The sequence below is a fragment of the Pagrus major genome, chromosome 6 (assembly GCF_040436345.1).
Source record: "Pagrus major chromosome 6, Pma_NU_1.0".
Classification (NCBI taxonomy): Eukaryota; Metazoa; Chordata; class Actinopteri; order Spariformes; family Sparidae; genus Pagrus; species Pagrus major.
In genome coordinates, this window is record NC_133220.1 from 30,345,318 (window position 1) to 30,363,567 (window position 18,250).

Sequence of the window (18,250 nt, forward strand, 5' to 3'; positions counted from 1 at the left end):
CTTTTTCTTTGTCCAACCAACAATAAAAAACCCAAAGATGTTCAGTTTACTTTGACAGAAGACCAAGAAAACCGGCAAATGTTGACATTTGAGATGCTGGACAAAGCTCTTTGTGGAATTTGCTTAAAAAATTACTTAAACATTGACTGATTGATTGATTGATTGATTCTAAAGATATTTTCCAATTAATAGTCAACAGACAATGACATTATTATCACGAAATGTTGTAAGGAGGTGAAAGTTTTAGCCAGAAATCTTTCAGTTCAAGAGCTGAAATTGCAACTGTTGCCTAAAAATGTACCTTATTTATTTGTTTATTTGACAGGGACAGTAGACAGCCTCTTAGCTGTACCTGAGTTAGCTATAAGCTAGTTTACATCTGTAGACCCTTGGCAGGATTCAGAGAAAGAAGTCTCCTGTAAGAGGTCACAACTGTAGTTAAAGATTCTACTTATACCAGAGTATTTCTCTTACCACACTATACAACGATTATATAATAATGATCAGACAGGTAGTTAGCAACTAGGTAGGTAGTTAAGATGACAGAGTGGACAGATTCTTCGAGTTAAATGCACTAAGATCATATTATTGTTTAAAGCATATTCATTTAATAGGTCTGAATGTGGACCTCCATGATGAGGGGTTTGTGAAGCAGCCCTGATTGGCTCTGCTGACTTTCAACTGGGAAAACAGCCATTCAGCAGAGCAGTCCCAGGCCTTTTTAAATCGCTGGCAAAATCAGACATGTGGGCAGCAATTCAGAGGCCTGGAACTAGTCCACACAGATACAGTCCTAGAGTGTAATTTATACAAAACAACTGCAATATTGGTCAGTAAAATCGCAATTAGATATTTTCTCCAAAATATTCCACCCTTTTCTGGACTATTTGTGTCTTTTCACATCCATGCTCACTGAACTAAACTATTAGCCTGATGAAATGCTCAGAATACATCTGTGGGCTCTGATTCAAGCTAATTAAGGCCTGATATGAATAAGTCAGACCTAACACTGTTTTGGAGTCACTTCACAGAAAAACAGCACACACATTACTGTATGAAATAAGAGACGGGATAGTGGGAGGACTGCCACATACCCTGATCACTGGTGCAGGACAGACTGGCACTCCATTCCTCCAATCAGAACTCGGATCACAGTTTGGAGGGCAGGACCACGGGGGTTTCACAGAGGACACTGACAGAGAAAGACGCAGAGAAAGGAAGGAAGGGGAAAGATAAAACTATTACAAACAGGAAGTGAAAGGTGGGGAAAGCCCCTAGCCTGGTCCAATGAGCCCACATGTACAGAAATGACATAAGGCAGGCAAAAGTAAAAGTGATCGTCAGCCACAAGTGTTTGAAATGTTATGACACACTGATTCCTGCTGGCATGTCCTGGCCTACATGCATATCAAGGCACCTTTCATATCTGAACATGCAGATAAGCAACGATGACGGACACATGATGTAAAACGTGTTTGTATCCAAGTCACTGGTTTCTGTGGTTCATGTCACAGTTTCCCTTTATTAACGTGTGAGAGCACTTTTAAAAACACCCACACTAAAAAGTGCTGCATTGATTTCACATACCTGTACGTGTTCTCAATCATAGTAAGAAGACATTAGACATCAGCAGGGCTTCAGACTAACTTTACACATTGGTTGCATTGGTGCACCGAAGTATTTCATTTAGGTGCACCAGCACATAATTTGGTTGCACCCAATAATACATTTTGATTTGATTCTTAAGACATTATGTAAATTATTGTAACAGAAAATAGGTATGTTTAAAGGCTAATTTGTGTTCAAGGGCAACCATCTACACATCCAGTTGGTGATTTTTTGTTGTTGTTGTTGTTTTTAAATCAGACCTGCTTAATGTCTGACCAATGACAATGTTTAGCTGCACTTAACAGATTTTTGGGCCATGAGCGACCAAAACAGTCACAGCCTGGAACCCTGATTAGAGATGTACCAATACCATTTTTATTTTTACCATACCAATAATGATAACTGAACTTTGTGTATCAGTCAATACGATACCAGTGTGTTACAAAATGGCCAATTATACATATACAGTATATATTATCATTTTTTAACAGCTGTATACCCAGTAGCCCAGTATAGATGTTATTATTTTGGATGTAATTGATGTTAAGCAAGTTGCCTGCTGTTTGTGGATATTTTTGTTACTTCTGCAGTAAAAACATCTGCACAAGTAAAAGCTACAGGTGTTTGGATGTTGCTGGGAAATAAGGGTCCCATTTCTAATGAAAATATTATGTATTATCAGATCGGTACACAGACGTGTGTGCTCACTGATAACAATTTCAGTATATTGGGTGGTATCAGAGGCATTCCCGATACTGGTATCAGTATCAGAAGAACCCTAATGGACATTATTTTAAATGAAATAATAGGCACCCACACTTAACATTTGTTTCCACTACCAACAGGATCTACAATTTGTACATATATATTTTTATATATAGTTCCCCAATAAGAACAATTATGTGAGGGGAAAAAAAGCAATTTTAAGTACATTACAGATACCACATTACATAAATTCAATTACAACAAGCTAACAAAATAAACATGATGAGATATTTAGTCCAAAAAGGTAATTTAGAGTCTGATTGCTCAGGAGAATGCAATGTCATTAATACAGTGACCTACAGGCCCTGCAGTGTTCTCTGCCTCAGTAAAACAAAAACAATTATTTGTAATATAATTTCTTACATAAATGATGCATGACTACCACTACAAAAACATGCTAAACAAGCTGGACATTTTGTTTATTCGGAAACCTGGTGTGGAGCTCAAAAGCATTCATCTGTAGCCAGATAAACAAGTGGAAAGATGCTAATGACTTCCAGATACGGTTCAGATCATGCAAATGAGGCAGCAGAATGGATGGCTTCTGGTTTTGTCCCTGTCACAGGAGTCATGGCTGCATGTGTGGCTTGTTGCCCTGTGATATATATGTGTACCACTTTGCTGTTTAATGTGGGACTGTGTCTCCGGCAGCACAGTAAAGCAATTCAGCTCCCAGTTAATTGGCCTGTTCTGTGAGGGAGCGTGTCAAAAACCAAATGTATAACTCTGTTTCTGTGTGGAGTCGTGTAGCTCTTCGACCAGACACAACAAACCACAGCCCCGACGTCCCAACTCCTCATAATTCACCAGTGTGGAATTCAACTAACCCCATTAGTGCAGCCGTTGTTTCCACAGCCGGGCCACATTCCTGGGCCTGCCATCGGCCCTAGATAAGACCCCTCTGATTACTCCGTTGCATCCCTGTCATTACTCCCAAAATATGTTGATCCCAACAGACAGCCCTCACCCCCTCACCCCTTGGATTTATGGCTGCTCTATTGTATCCCAATGCCCCTCAAAGTGGAGCAGTGGCTTCTAAAAGTCCCCTCACTTTCAGATCAACGGCGATCGGTCTTCCACATACAGCTTACTCCACTACTTGATGGGACGATTAAAAAAAGATAGGATTTATGTGCGGTCTCACAAAGAAGATGTTAAAAAAGCACGGGAGAGCATTTTGAGTCTTTATAGCAAATTAACAAGCCCTGGATTTTAAAAAGTGGTCACGTTTAATTGTGTAATCTGTCCATAAAACAGACTAAACAAGCAAACACTTTGAGCTATACTGCCTGCTAAGACGCCGACATACAGTTAAACATTTTTTACCTCCAACTGTAAAGCATTCTCACTTTGTGGCCATTTGCATGCCAGCTGCTCAACACTCACCTCCCTCCTTCTCTGGAAACATGTGGTTGTAATCCCCCCTTTTCACTCAAATTGCAAACTGTGTCAGTTTCTGAAGAAACTCCACATCCAGCCACTTTGCAGCATGTGTGTTAATTGCCACTCATTTGTGAGTTTCCAGGCAAACTAGACAGGCATTTGAAGCTGTCCATCCTTGTTGAGGTGTATGAGAAATTAGCACCCGTCAGGTGCCGAATGATGCTTTTTGCTATATAAATCAGAACAGTCACATGCTGAACACTTGGAAACATATTTGTTGTACACTATTCTATACTACAGTTGCATAACAATCAGTCTCACTATACATGATAAGAATGCAGCTTTGAAACTGACTGAAAATTGTATCAGTTATTTTAGATGAAATTTAATAAATGGTTTTTAGTCTGTTGTGTTCTGTGAGATTATGGCTATAAGTGGGTCAGTCATATTTAGAGGTATGTGGCACCTCATTGCATGGGTATACAGGACTACATTTACATGCACACTAGTATAACAAAAATGAAAATATTCCAAATTTGATAGGGATCATCCTGAAGGATATATCTGCTGGTTGATATTATTAGTTGATATTGGACTACCGCAGATATATCAGTTTCGGTGTGTTGTTTGACATGTGCCAACATGAAATTATGTTTATTACAGAACAAAATGCAAAAAAGATGCTGGTGTAGGTGTAATTAACTTAAAGTTAACTGTTTCATACTCATGTTGGACATTATTTTTTATTGTTAACTGTAGAATATGCTTCCTCCCTAATGTTCTTATCTCCTGAATATCAGTAATGACATAGGCCCCGAAAATCTGGCATTGGTCGGGCTCTAATGTAAACAGCATATTCTGTTTGGATTATCTGAATTAGGCCTTATTCTCAATGTAACATTTTCCGATAAAACAATCAGGGTTTTTACCATGGTTTGCAACACACAACCTCTTTCCTGTTGGTGGTCAGCTCTGTGTGTTGTCACGGATGACTGTACACAAACCAACTAGTCAAATAGAGATGTTTGCCCAAAACAAAAGCCCACATTACATTACATGATATTATATTACATTACATTATATTATATATTATATATTATATCCCAACGCAAACTTTTTCAAGAAGGTGACTGAAGGAATGATAGAGCAGATCCAGCCATTTCAATGTTCTATATTCTTAAGTGACAAACGAAATGTAAGAGTTGTCATATTGTGCCATGATTTACAACAAGGAACTTGTTTAACACATTCAAATAGTCGTAAAGAAGAAAATCTGAGAGTGAAAAAGGATAAGGGCACAATATGCCATAAACAAGAGGTGATACTCAAAGAAGACTGTGGACTCGGTATCTATGAAGTCTAACTGACAATCCCTCAACAAGAGTCAAGCTAGTGATCAGGTATTGCAGGGATGGTGACTGCACTGGGGGACATTGGTGCGGTATCGGATCAATGGCTTGACCCATTAAGTCACACCACTCCCAGTACCTCATCTAATAAGAGGCGGTCTTTGGGAACACCCATGGCTGACCCATGCTGCTGGGGACAATTACAAGAGAGTGGTCTTTCAGGGCCGACGCCCACTTGACCCGGTAGCATAAAGACACGGAGGAGATCCACATGATTTAAACTCCTCCCCAAGACGTGCTGACAAGGTTAGAGGGTCAACGCAGACATTAACAGGTCAGTGTGTGGCCCACTTGGGAACAATTACTCCCAGTCACAGCTAAGTGGACACTTGATTGAACACGACGGAGGCAGGACACACTTCCCACAGATAACAATCCCCAGAGCCATTTAGGATAAAAAGCCCTTGTGATACAGCCTTTATGGGCAAAATTCATCTTCCTTTTCCCTTTTAAAAGAATGTGAGAGTGTGATAGAGAGCCATTCTCTGGGAAAGATGAGTCTCTCAAAGCATTACCATTTTCTAGCAACACTAATAGCTGCTTATGACACAGAAACAATTACAAGGTGACTGGGAGAAAAAGCTAAACAATGGGATGAGCTGTTAAGATTTCATTTTTCATTCATGGAAAAAACAGATATCACACAAAAGAAATTGTCGTGTCTTGCATCAGACTTATTATATTTTTTACAATGACGTTTGAAACAACAGCAGCAAAGACCTGAACACGCTGACATAAATACACCAATGGGCGATACATCTGTCATCTCTAATTAACTGTGTGGGTGCTGCAGTTTTTTATGCTCTTGCACCTTTGACCCACTGACAGTTTGACCCCTTCTCCCACCCCAATGACTAAAACTTTGCCTCGAACATCTGGTGTCCTATGTGCAGACGGACACCCAACTCAACTCAACAACAAATAGTTTGTGTGTTTCATCATAATGTGTGGGTTTAATATGTACTGTAGAGGAGACAAAACTAAACAGATGTTTGGGGGTAGCTACTGCAGATAAAATAGCAAAGTTATTAATGTGCATCTCTGTGTAAAAACTCTTGTCCTATAGTCTCTTCGTACACAAATAGGGCTTATCGATTCGCCAACACATTTCCGCAGCATTTGCATAAGCTGTGTGTTGTTTGTGGTATTGTTTCTTTTTTCCCCAGGGGCTTTGTTTATTTATTTCTCTGCGTTAGAAAATCAGTTTCACATTGTCCCTCGATCTGGAGCGGTGGCTGCTGCTGCAGCTGTTGGTTGTTAGTGGCTGGAGATGACACAGTTCAACACTTCTCAAGGAGACAGCCAGCTCTGAGACCAGCACAGCTGCAGAGCAGGAGGCACACTGCAAAACACACAGCGAAGAAGAGAAGAGACTTTGCCTTTTTTAAAGATAAGACGGTAAAGAAATCACCTTGTTGTCAGACTTACATCACTCTAGAGGCAAAGCTCATCACTTGCCTCCCGCGCTCGTTTCTGCAAGAAGCCCGACATTAGCAGAGAAAAAAACGAACTCCTGCAGAGAATCTCTCTCCCCGATCTCTCCATCCCACCCTCCTCATTAACGGAGCTCTTTTCCAATTCATTTAGGACCCCTGAGAAACAACCTTCCCAAAGAATTCTGCAAAGTGACACACAACATTAACCCATTTGCACACGCAGAGTGCAAAAGCAACAGGCTCACCGGCTGACCCGTCGGTTGCTGTGGCAGTCAGCTTTATTTCCCAGGACCGTTTTGTAACCAAGTGGGCATCATGTGAATACCATCTGGGTACCACTTATTTAAAGCTGGCAGTAGTCCCGTGGCAGCCAGCCTGGCAATGAAGAGAAGGGAATAAATTGCATCATTTACTTAACATGCATTTACCGTTGTGCCCGTTAAAAGCCCATGACTAAATAATTTGGTTTTTCGGGTGCCAGGTTGTGCTGTCAGCCAAATTGCGTTGTATGTGCAACTAACAGAGCAACTGTCAAAGGGCTGATAAAGGAGATATCGAGATGTTAACCACATGAAATCGCATTTACCACCAAGTATATTAACAGCCCTGAATCCATTTACACCAAAGAAATCTCCCAGTGCGTTATGCACTGCACAAAACCCATAAACAGACAATAAACACATTGTAATTATAATGCCAACTCTTTAATTACGTGTGTCATTTGGGGATGGTCGGGCTGACTAATTGTCAGAGTGATGTGAAAGGATTGGGGGAGGCAAGAAGGAGATCAAGCCTCGGGCCCGATGAGAACCATATTCCCCACTCTCCAAGCGTGTTAGAAGGCAGAAAATTCAATTGGCATGGTTCCAAAGAAGAACAGTCCAAACAGCCTTAATCAGCAGGGACAAACTCCATGCAAATCATTTACATTAGCACGAGTGGGGAAAAATATCTAAGGTTTAATTTCCAGAACATGAAAGCAAGGAAAATCTTTGCCTGCTGTAACCTTGCTGCCAGATGTCTTCATACAAAAGAAGAGCTCAGATCAGTTGCCACTTCCCCAAATCTTATATTATCTGAAGAGGCATAAAAGGAAAAAAGGCACCTACTGTACAAATCTTAGTCAGCTGGAGTTAGAGTTGGACGGATATTTCACTTGATGTGGTCATGTTGTCATTTTATGGCAATTCTCTTTTAAATAAAAAAGGATTAAACCACAGGACAGAAACAATGCAGAACATGGATGACACGGTTAATCCTATTATACTGCCAGTAAACAGTAGACTTACTGCAGAATGTTAAGCTAACAAAATACCCCATAGTTGGTTTTCTACGCCACAGTTGACCCAGCTCACTGTCTGGTATGGATATTATGTATTTTGACCCTACTCACTCTCATTAGACCATTTTGGTTATATTTTTATGCAGCAAATTATGCTTTTTAATGTTATGCTTCATTCTTTTATGAATGACTTCTCACAGTATTTAGCCATTAATTGGTGAAGCAAAATAGAACTCGGTGATGTGGCTAAAATCCTCTGTATATGTTATCCTATATTGCAATATTGATATACATTGTGATATAGTAAATTTTGTGAAAAATCTACTGTTAAAGTGTATATAGCTAATGATGGCCAATTACACACAGACCAATTAAACTGATAGCAAGATCAGAATAACACTACAGACATATCTATGATGGCTTTATCCTCACAGATTAAGAATTATAATCTCAAAGTATGTGTGACTCTATAGCACAACCCTGGTGAACATATGTATAAACACTAGATTACGCTGCAGGAGTAGGTTTTGCTATGGCTCATACTAAAACCAAATTCTGTACCCAAAGGTCCTGTACTTCACTCTGTCTGTATTAACAAAAATGTAATTTCAGTTGTATCTTTTACAATTCAGACGAAGCCACACTGCGCGAGTGTTGGCTAACGCTAATGCTAAGCTAACATGAATCTTGCAATGAAAAAATGTCCAGTTATCTCCGACAACACCTCATCCAACGAATTAATTACATGAAGACGTCGATGAAGTTGTTGAACCATCACTGAAAGTCAACTCCTTGCTCCTTGCTGCGCACTGGGTACAGGCATGCTAACGTTAGCTGCGACCGCTGCTAGAAACTTGTCTTTCAGGCTTTCAAACACGGTACACTCTTGCATTGCGCATTATAAATATTGCCGCAAGCATTGTCTGCATCGAGTTTTGGAAAGTGTAACCACATTTGCAACCGCTTTCAGGTTGCCATTGCCCTGACTCATTGTGACTTGAACAAGCTGCCGGGGTGACGTAGTTGCGCTCTCACTCTTTCTCTCTGAGGTCCCAAAATTTGGCACCAAATTATTATAACGGAATCTGTATTCGGTAGTACCAACGTAATTTGGTCTGTACCCTTTAAAGTACCAAGTTCGGTACCCAACCCTTTGAAGGAGTGTTTTTTTCTTTTGACTCTCTTGAATCTACTGTAACTAGATAATTGTAACTATTGCAATTACTACATATATACATATATATTCAGTTTGCTCCATGTAAAGCACATTTTGCAATGAATTAAATTAATTACATTAACAAACAAGCTGCGCAATGTTTTGTCTATGAGCCTACCTTCAGCAATTTAAAGTTACTTTGAACATGAATACTTGCCATATTCAACAGACTAAATGCGTTTATGGGTTTACTTGCATCTTTGAGCAATTCAAACCTATTGGGATTAGGTCCATAGTAAATCATCATACTGTCTAGTTATCCACTAGACTTTAACGCAATCACCTCCATAGATGAGATGAACTTTAAGACCTACATGCTGATGACAAAACACGTGTAGCTGTAGTTTGCAACAGTATCATCTGTTTAGTCAGGACAACTTGTTTTTCAAAGTCTGGTCACATGATCTAGAATATCATTGCTTATTTATGGATCAGAGTCCAAAACAAGAAGTGAGCAGCCTTGAGTAGTCTACAACATTAGCATATACAGAATATGGCAGTGAATGTGGTGGACAAAGATCACTGAGTGAATTATTAAAACCGCCATGAGTACAGTGCACCCAGAAAACACTTTGTGAGATGACATCTCTCAGATGAATCATCAGCCAAGCAATGAGAAATGTCAGTTAGGCAATGAGAAACTGTCTCCACCATTGTTTACATATTGACTGGCACTATGTGGTTGGCCCTGATGAGAACAACACACACAGCCTTCAATGGTATGATCTCACTTGGTGGAAAAAGAGCTGTCACCGTGAATCTGGTAGGAGGGTGTGGCGTAGCAATCAATGAAGGTGGAGAGACTTAAACACAAACAAAACAAATCTATTATTGCTTCCACAGCATGAAATCATACATTAGCTCAGCTTGTTCTGAAACAGTCCATCCTGTGCCAGCTACTCTACAATTTAATGCTCAAATTGTTCTCACCTCTGCTTTTTCCATTCCTCTGTCTAGTTGAGGTTCAACTGAACACTTCACTGTGGCCTGCAAGGTCTTTTACACAAGACCGCTATTGACGAAAGAGATCAGAGTGACTGAGTGAAAGAGAAAGAGTGCATGAAGGATACAGGATTTTCATCCGTGATCCATCTCATATTCTAATGTAGCTATTATGCTCTAAAAAGAGACTGCTCATCTATTCATTTTATGGGGAATTTGCAAAAAAGATGACACTGCAAGAGGGTTGGTCGGAGTGATTAAAATTCTTTGAATTAGCCCTTCAATCACTGCATATGATTGTGTATAAAGTACACAGAAATGCACTCAAAATCCTGGCCCAGCTCCTCTCTGTATAGCAGGATATGAAAAGATTGATTTACTCATTTCTAACTGTGAGTTGTTTTCAGCGTGAGGAATTGATTGGTCAACACATTAAAAGCTTGTACATCATGCACTCCATATACACAACATGAAAAGGCTTTTAGAAAAATATCCAATAACTCAGGATAGATGATTGCTCAAACCGCACCATATTTGCAGCATTTACAACAGGTGCTGGAAGTTTCCAACAAAAGGCTGTAAACAGTAAATAGTAAATGGTTAACAGTCGGGAGCTGGAAGGAACGTGTGGAACATGTGTGCATGATGCAGAAGGCACTTTGATGTCACTTGTTAGTATCACTCTATTACTACTAGATTTCAAAAACATGTTTGTACTCGTACACTGGAATAAAATCAATCATTTCAAGGCAATGTGATCGTTCATGTGCTCAAAAATGTATTTAAAATAGAACATAGTGATAATGAAAAGATGATTAAGTTTTAACAAAACACTACAATTAAAATTAATTGATTAAACAGTTTGAGAAATAGTCTGGTTTCTTTACTCCTCTATGACGGTATACTAAATATCTTTGGGTTGTGCACAAATATTCTCAGATTTTGTCGATGTACATTCACAATACAACAATAGAAATCTGCTGAGGCTTTGACCACAGCTAACTGAAAGCTAAAAAAAAATACGTATACTAAACATAAATAAGACAATAAATAGATGGTAAAACAAAACTGGGTCCTCTACATAATCAAACTCCATATTTGATGTGGTGTAACGCTCACGCTTTTGGCCGACTTATAGCCACTGCCGTCTCAGGTTAATCTCTGGTGCGACTGGTAGTCGTCACCGTTCACAGGGACTCAGATCTGCAGTTGACGATCTATTCACATCAGGGTTATTTTTTCTCAGGCTTTTTACTATAGTACCTGGAACACAATAAGTACCAAATAAAGTTTCAGTTCCACTTCAGTTTCTCTCTCTCACTCACCCACTCATACTCTCTTTAGAATGGTCTTTTTTTAGACCAGTTAGGTAGTCACTGATAAATGTCTTGTAATCCACGATAACAAACTAAATTTCCACCACTGACATAAACGTGTGTTCAACCACTCATAGGAAAGCAGGGCACCGTTGTTAAGCTAAATCAGCACGAACTCATTCAGATTAACTGCAAATGCTGGTTTATAAAAGAGATATCAAAAAGCTTATGTGTATGTTTGTATTAAAAGTCCAAAGTTTTTGCTGTTGTCTTCTCCTCACCGCTGTAAACTCACTCACTCATTTTGTTTTTGACAGATCACGTTTTACACATGAGCAACGTGCCTGTTTACTGCCTGCTGTTATGTCACCTGACTGCCAGTGTGTGTGCGCACACACAAGAAGTAAAGCGCATTGATCTCATTGGAAACAGTGGAATACTACCAGCACTAGTTATACACAAAATGCTACTGACCTATAATCATTCAAACTAGATGTATTGACAACACAGTTTGACATATTGTACTGCTGTGATGGCTTCATAGCCATTCATTTCATTTCATTGTTTCAAGTTTTGAGTGTGTTTTTTCTCCTAGATGTGGTTGAGTAAATTGGTACACTCTCACAGCCGGTGCTAGTGGGGGATTACATGTACTAGTGAGTCTTGTACAGAGCAGAGGAAATGAGCTCTTTGTACATTATCATGTCAACAAACTCATTTAGTGCCACTTTGCTCCTGTCCCCCTCTTTTTAGTTAATAAAACAAAACTATTGGCATGTTGTCGGGCTGGAACTACCAATTTTCATCGTTGATTCATTTGTTAATTATTTTCTCGATTATTCAATTAGTTGTTGGGTCTATAAAACTATAGAAAATGGTGAAATATGTCTTGTTTTGCCCACAAACCAAAGATATTTGCCATTAAGGAATAAAGAAACCTGAAAATATTCACATTTAAGAAGCTGGAATCATTCTTATAAAAATGCTCAAAGAGATTAATCAATTACTAAAATAGTTTGCGATTAGTTTAATAGTTGACAACAAATCAATTAATCATTGCAGCTCAAGTGTGTTGATGTACGTTCTGTACAAATCAAACAAATACTTAACCTGATATGATGATATAGACTGTTGTTGTACCTTAACAATATTTAGCACTTGTGTGCGCAATTGCATTTAGCTAGCTGAATGAACATAGTCTACACACCGGCTTTCCCGCATTTGTATTGACCTCAATAGTAACTTTGCATAATGCAACAGAGTGAGAGCTAGAAAATGTTTCCCACTCACAAACTTGAAAACAGAATCTTTCGCGATTTCTGCTGACGACCATTTCAAACTTGCCGCTTGCCGCACCCCACAACCCGGACACTGCTTTGTTTGCTGCTTTGTGATTCTGGTGAGATCGTTACAGGATCGGTGGCAGCCACTGTGGCTGTGGCCTCCCATCTAAAAGGGACTTTACACACATCCGCAGCCTCTGTTTCTGAGCCACTGTGTGAAAGCCACAGAAGTATAATACCTGACAAGGATCTTTCTCAGGATCGCACCTTTTTCACACATGATAAACAGGAACCTCAAATATTAGTGACGCAAGTCTGTATCAATCCAAATATCGTCTCTATATTACTCTAAGCACAGCTTCTTCTGTCATGATTCAATTAGTACATTTTCATGGTGGGCTCGAGAAGGACAAACCATAGCCACCCACGTGTGTGTTCAGTGATTGACTACAATAAACAAAAATGTTGTTTTGAAAACTGGGCTGGGAATTCATGACTTTTTGACATCTAACTGTAATATTAAAATCGCAAGGGTGTAACCATTCTGAAACCGAGATTGAAGCTGCGATACAAACATATATGCTCCCGTCTTCCAAAAACCGCTACTCCCCATCACCAACCCGCCGCCACCCGCGTCATAACAGCATCTCTTTTACTTTCATTTTTATCATGACTCAGATTGACCTGTCTGTAAAGTGCTGTTTCCCGTCAGTCTTTCCCTCAAATAGACAAAAACTGCAGGAAAACCCAGATTCCCTATTTGTCTCTAACAATAGAGTTGTGTCAGACTGTTCAACAGTGCTTTTACTCCGTGCCGGCCCCGCGGTACCCGCAGGTTGCTCATAAATTATGTAGACTGGTCTTAAGAGATTTGTTTTTGTTTACTCATTTTTGTTTACTTGCTTAATTTAAATGAAGTTCGTTTATTATGTTAATCTACTTTCACAATGTTCTTGATATTAGAAATTTCAGCGTATTCATAAACCCAGAATTTTTCTTATTTTTTTTATTTTTTTTTTCTTAACCGTGATATGAACCAAACTGTGGCTCCACTATAATATGGAAAGCAATGTGGCTGAGTGTATTATTCAAATTGTTAAAGGTCATTTTTTGGTGAAGATAAAATGAGTGACAAAACAGCATGTTCTGTCCTGACCAACAAAACTTGTTCTCCAGATGTAAGAAAACATGTTTATTTGAGACAGACCCCAAAAAATGTCACATCATCATGATTTGTATCTTTTTGTGAAAATAACAACTGCAATGCAAAAATTATCATTGGTACTAATCCAGAATCTTATCGCAATCGCAATATCAGTCAAAATAAACACAATATGATTTTTTCATAATCAGCCCTGCTTCTAAAGAAACCACATCTGTGGACAACCTCAATCTTTTCTTCTAGCAAAGACATTCTTAGTTAATCCAAAAATGATGTCCTGAGTAAAGACTTCACTGAAAGTACCAAATGTTACGTACAGTGATTAGGTATTTAAAGGGGGACAGCATGGGGCAATTTTATCTCACAATGTCCAAAAATCTCCCTTTAAATTTTAACTGGTAACAAAGTGAAAATATATGACCAGGCTACGGGTGTACGATATGAAAAAATGTATATACATTTTATTGTGATTAGCACTATCTTCTTATTATATGTTACTGTATTAGAAAAGTGCTCAAAATAACCTGTTTAAAAGTAAATATGATTTAGAAGTTCTTTGAAATAAAATTATTAAATCATTAAAAAATGTAATTTCACAAGATTTCACAACTACACATTTCGGCAAAATCTTACTTATTGTTTCAGACTGATGACTAAAGTAAAATTTGAATTTTGGCACAGAATAATAACATGGAAAGATAGAAATGATACAACTGAATTATCACCCAGCCCTAACAAAGTAAGAGATATGAATAAAACCAAAGCTGAGTGCTTCTTTAATCACAAAAACAACAGTGACAAAGTGTTTATCTAGTCAGCACATGCAGCGAACGGTTGGCCACACTATCTGCTCCAACACATAATTCCATCCCAGGCTAATCTATTGACCGAAATGATAAACAAAACAAAAAAAATAACTCCTGTGTGAAAATAACCTTCTCCAACTGAGTGGTTTGGGAATGGAGCTCCACCCTGTTTACAACACTGAGAACAAAAACAAACTCCCTCCAAGGAGCCCGGGCAAATGCAAGTCACACACTCCAACCAATACAGGCAAACAACAACAATGTCTGAAGATCTACTGGGAGAGCGGCCTATCAAACAACAGCAGCCAGCACACAAACAAGGTGTGCATCGCTCTGTGTTTGAGAGAGCGAGAGAAAGTGACTGTGAGAAAGAGGGAAGAGAGAGAGAAAGCGAGAGTTGGTGTGAAAGTGGAATTGAGTAGCAAACAAAGTCAAATACCACCCCCACCGCCCCGGTCTCAGGTCAACTGAATCATCAGGAGTCAGGGAAGATACCGTCACCACCTTCCATGAATAGCACACGAAACCACATCAGTATGACTTCACCATGGCAAAGCCAGTAGTTTGAGAACACTCTCCCTCAATATCCAGGGGACTCTGAATGAAGAGGTAATGAATCTCAGTTAACAAGGCCATTATCTGTGAAGGAACTACATCATCAGGAGGGACTCCAAATCCAGCAACTGGCCTTTTATTGTTGCTATTAACAGCTCAGGTATACTGGTTGCAATTGTACCACAAAAAAAAAGGCACAAAGATAAAAGTATCATGCTTGTGACCTCACGCTGTACATCATCACAGTAAACAATGAGACTATAGAAGGGACACAGGCCCAATTAGCCATCGCTGCTCTGCGCTCGCAAGTATTTAAACAAACCTGCATACTTTCATCTGTGCTCCAGACTCATCAGCCTGCTAGCACCTCTGCTGAAGCGCTGCACTGCATCTTGGGTAATTACTGCGCCCCAATTACCACCCAGCTGGTAAATATATATCAAATAAACAAGCAACAACCCGTCAATTAGGAGCACCCTTTCATAATGGGGGGTTCAAAATGATGTTTTATGTACAGACGGAAGAAAGCCGAGCCAAAACGGAGCATTCAACTTCAAAGTGAACTTGTATCAGTTAACCAGTAAAGAGTACATCTGAACAGAACTGTTTGTAAAATCATTAAATCACATGTGTTTTTTTGAGGCAATTAATATGCACCTCCAATTAAAGGCGTTTTAATTGCCAGGAGGGCAAAGCACACAAAATGAAAACGGTGTTGTTCCACAAAGAAAAAGGACTTAAAAATGAAACATGGCCTTTTCTTCACAGACGAGTGGAGATGGACAGTAACATTGTTGGATTCAAAGGCAAAGAGAACAGCTGCAGTAACAGTCTGTCAACAAAATTTGCATTGCTGCTCTCTCCTCATCTCCATTACTCTCTCCTGTCTCTCCTCGAGCCCACGGAGCTGCCGGCTTAGATCTGAGTACTCTGATGGCTTATCACATAGCGAGCAGCAGGCTAAGCCGGAGTGATGCGCCCAAAAGACATGATCAAAGCGCACCAACTTTCCACCCAGCAATGATGATGGAAGAGCAGGCCCTGCCATGTTATGTTTCTTATTAGGCTGGGACTGCCAAGTGAAAACACAGCCAAGAAGTCAAGGATGAGGCCCTTAAAGATGTGCTCCTGCAACCTCATTTTACATTACGCTGCCTACTGTTAACAGGGTTTAAGTAATAGTCTGTGACATTTTCACATTCGTAAATGTCAGTTTTGCTACTCTCATTCTCACATTGATGTAAGCTAATAACGACTTTACCTATAGCCAGATTATGAAAGCAGATTCCCGCAGCTCTACACATTCAGTTGTGGAAAGGTCTTGGATCTAAAAACTTTGGTGCAGGTCAAGACTTTTACATTTCCAGCGGGAGTAAACCACGGTATGTAGTTTCTGCTGCTAGGGGTCTCTCAATCAAGAAGACGTAAGTAGCATGGGACCATGGGAAATGTTGTCTTTAATGTTAAAAAAACCACCATTGCTAATGAATACATGACTCAGAACGAAATGTTCACAGATGAGGCGATGTATTCAAGTTTAATTCACATTACATTCAGCCTCGTTTGCCAACTTCCTTCCTCACTCTCTGACTCTCTCCTAGAAGTTATAACAGGTGACCAAAAGAAACCCACTGTCACTTTAAGTGATTTGATTTCTGTGGGTTTGAACATTGTTGGAAACATTTGAGACAACGTAAGCAAGCAACTCAACAAAATATATAACAAAGCTTTTGTCATTCTTAGACATGTTTTAATGCTTTACATATTCTACCGCTAACCTGAGAGATAGCGAGAGCAGCCACCGCAGCTGAACAGAAAAAAAAGAGCACCACCAGTAGAAACCGTAAACATGGACAAAATAGCCGCATAATAACACATCGTTAACACACTGTTTGTCAGGATTGTGTTTTCTGGCAAGAGCAGCACAAATTTGTCCAACCACACAACTTGTCATAAAAATATTTAACCTTTACAAATTATAACTTTAACGTGATGCATCTTTTTCCACTCCCAAGTCACATTGTCTATTACAAGTAAACATCACATCCCACATCAGTGAGGCAACATTGTCAGCGAGCGTACCACCATTTAAGTGCAGGAATAGCCTAACTCCAACACTGGCCGCTCCAGGAATTCAAGAGTCATCATCACCACATTTTTTTCCTCTTCCTCTGACTCGTATAGTTTTGCCAGAAAGCAAAGTCAGGCCTACTTATTGAAGACTGTAATGATGGAAAATTATTAGGAATGACATCACTTTAGGCTGTGTGTAAAGTTTTAGTCTAGACAACAAATGCTTCTTGGAGATCTGGGCAGCAAATCATATGGTATTGACGAAAATATTGCGACAATATTGTAGCTATGTAATACTTTCATTAAATACTAAGACAATGAGATTTTTGAAAAATAATCATCAGTAATGAAGATATAATCACTAAGTGGGTAAAAACAAATATAAGAACAAGTGGAACAGTCTAGTAAGTTCAGAAAATGACATCACTTTACTGAAATGCAACCTTTAAAACCAGGAAAGACAACACTTATGTCATATCATGACATAATGACATCCATAATCTAAGACCATATATATTGTCTCATATCACGAAAACAATATAATGTCGATGTATTGCCCATCCCTAAGGTTTTGTTAGAGTAAAGCCACTTAGTGTTAACATTCATCAACACATATTTGATCAAGAATTCCCTAACAATTAAAGCCACGTCATCCATCGGGCCATCGATGTCGCATCATAAACACACAGACAGACATACACACTGGACAGCTGATAGAAACAGGTGCGGAGGTTTCTCCTGGCAGCTGAGCACAGCTTGTAGCATATGGTTCAGCCCCTCAAGTCTGGACAAAAATGTTTGTAGCTTACCTGTATCACTCCCAAAACAGACAAGTGCTGTGCTATTAAAGAATCTCTGATTTTAAACTGGTTTTAAGTTCTTACGTGCTAAGAGGCTCCTGCACTCGGTTCAAATGAAAAAGTATTTATACTGCAGTATCTGTAGTACAAAAAGTAGGGGCGGGAATCACAGAGTGACTCACGATACTTTACTATCACAATGCATTTCCCATAA

At 39.3% G+C, this 18,250-nt stretch overlaps 1 protein-coding gene across 3 annotated transcripts in view; it reads right to left on the minus strand.

Moving 5' to 3' along the window:
• The window catches only part of foxp1b (forkhead box P1b), a 164,420-nt gene that overhangs the window by 141,054 nt on the left and 5,116 nt on the right, over positions 1-18,250 (minus strand). For 2 of the 3 annotated variants that reach the window (XM_073467781.1, XM_073467780.1), the window contains exon 2: positions 1,095-1,192. The exons of the other annotated variant lie outside the window; for it this stretch is intronic. The gene's annotated coding sequence lies outside the window, so the exon portion shown is untranslated. The remainder of the gene's footprint in view (positions 1-1,094; positions 1,193-18,250) is intronic. 3 annotated transcript variants of the gene reach the window in all.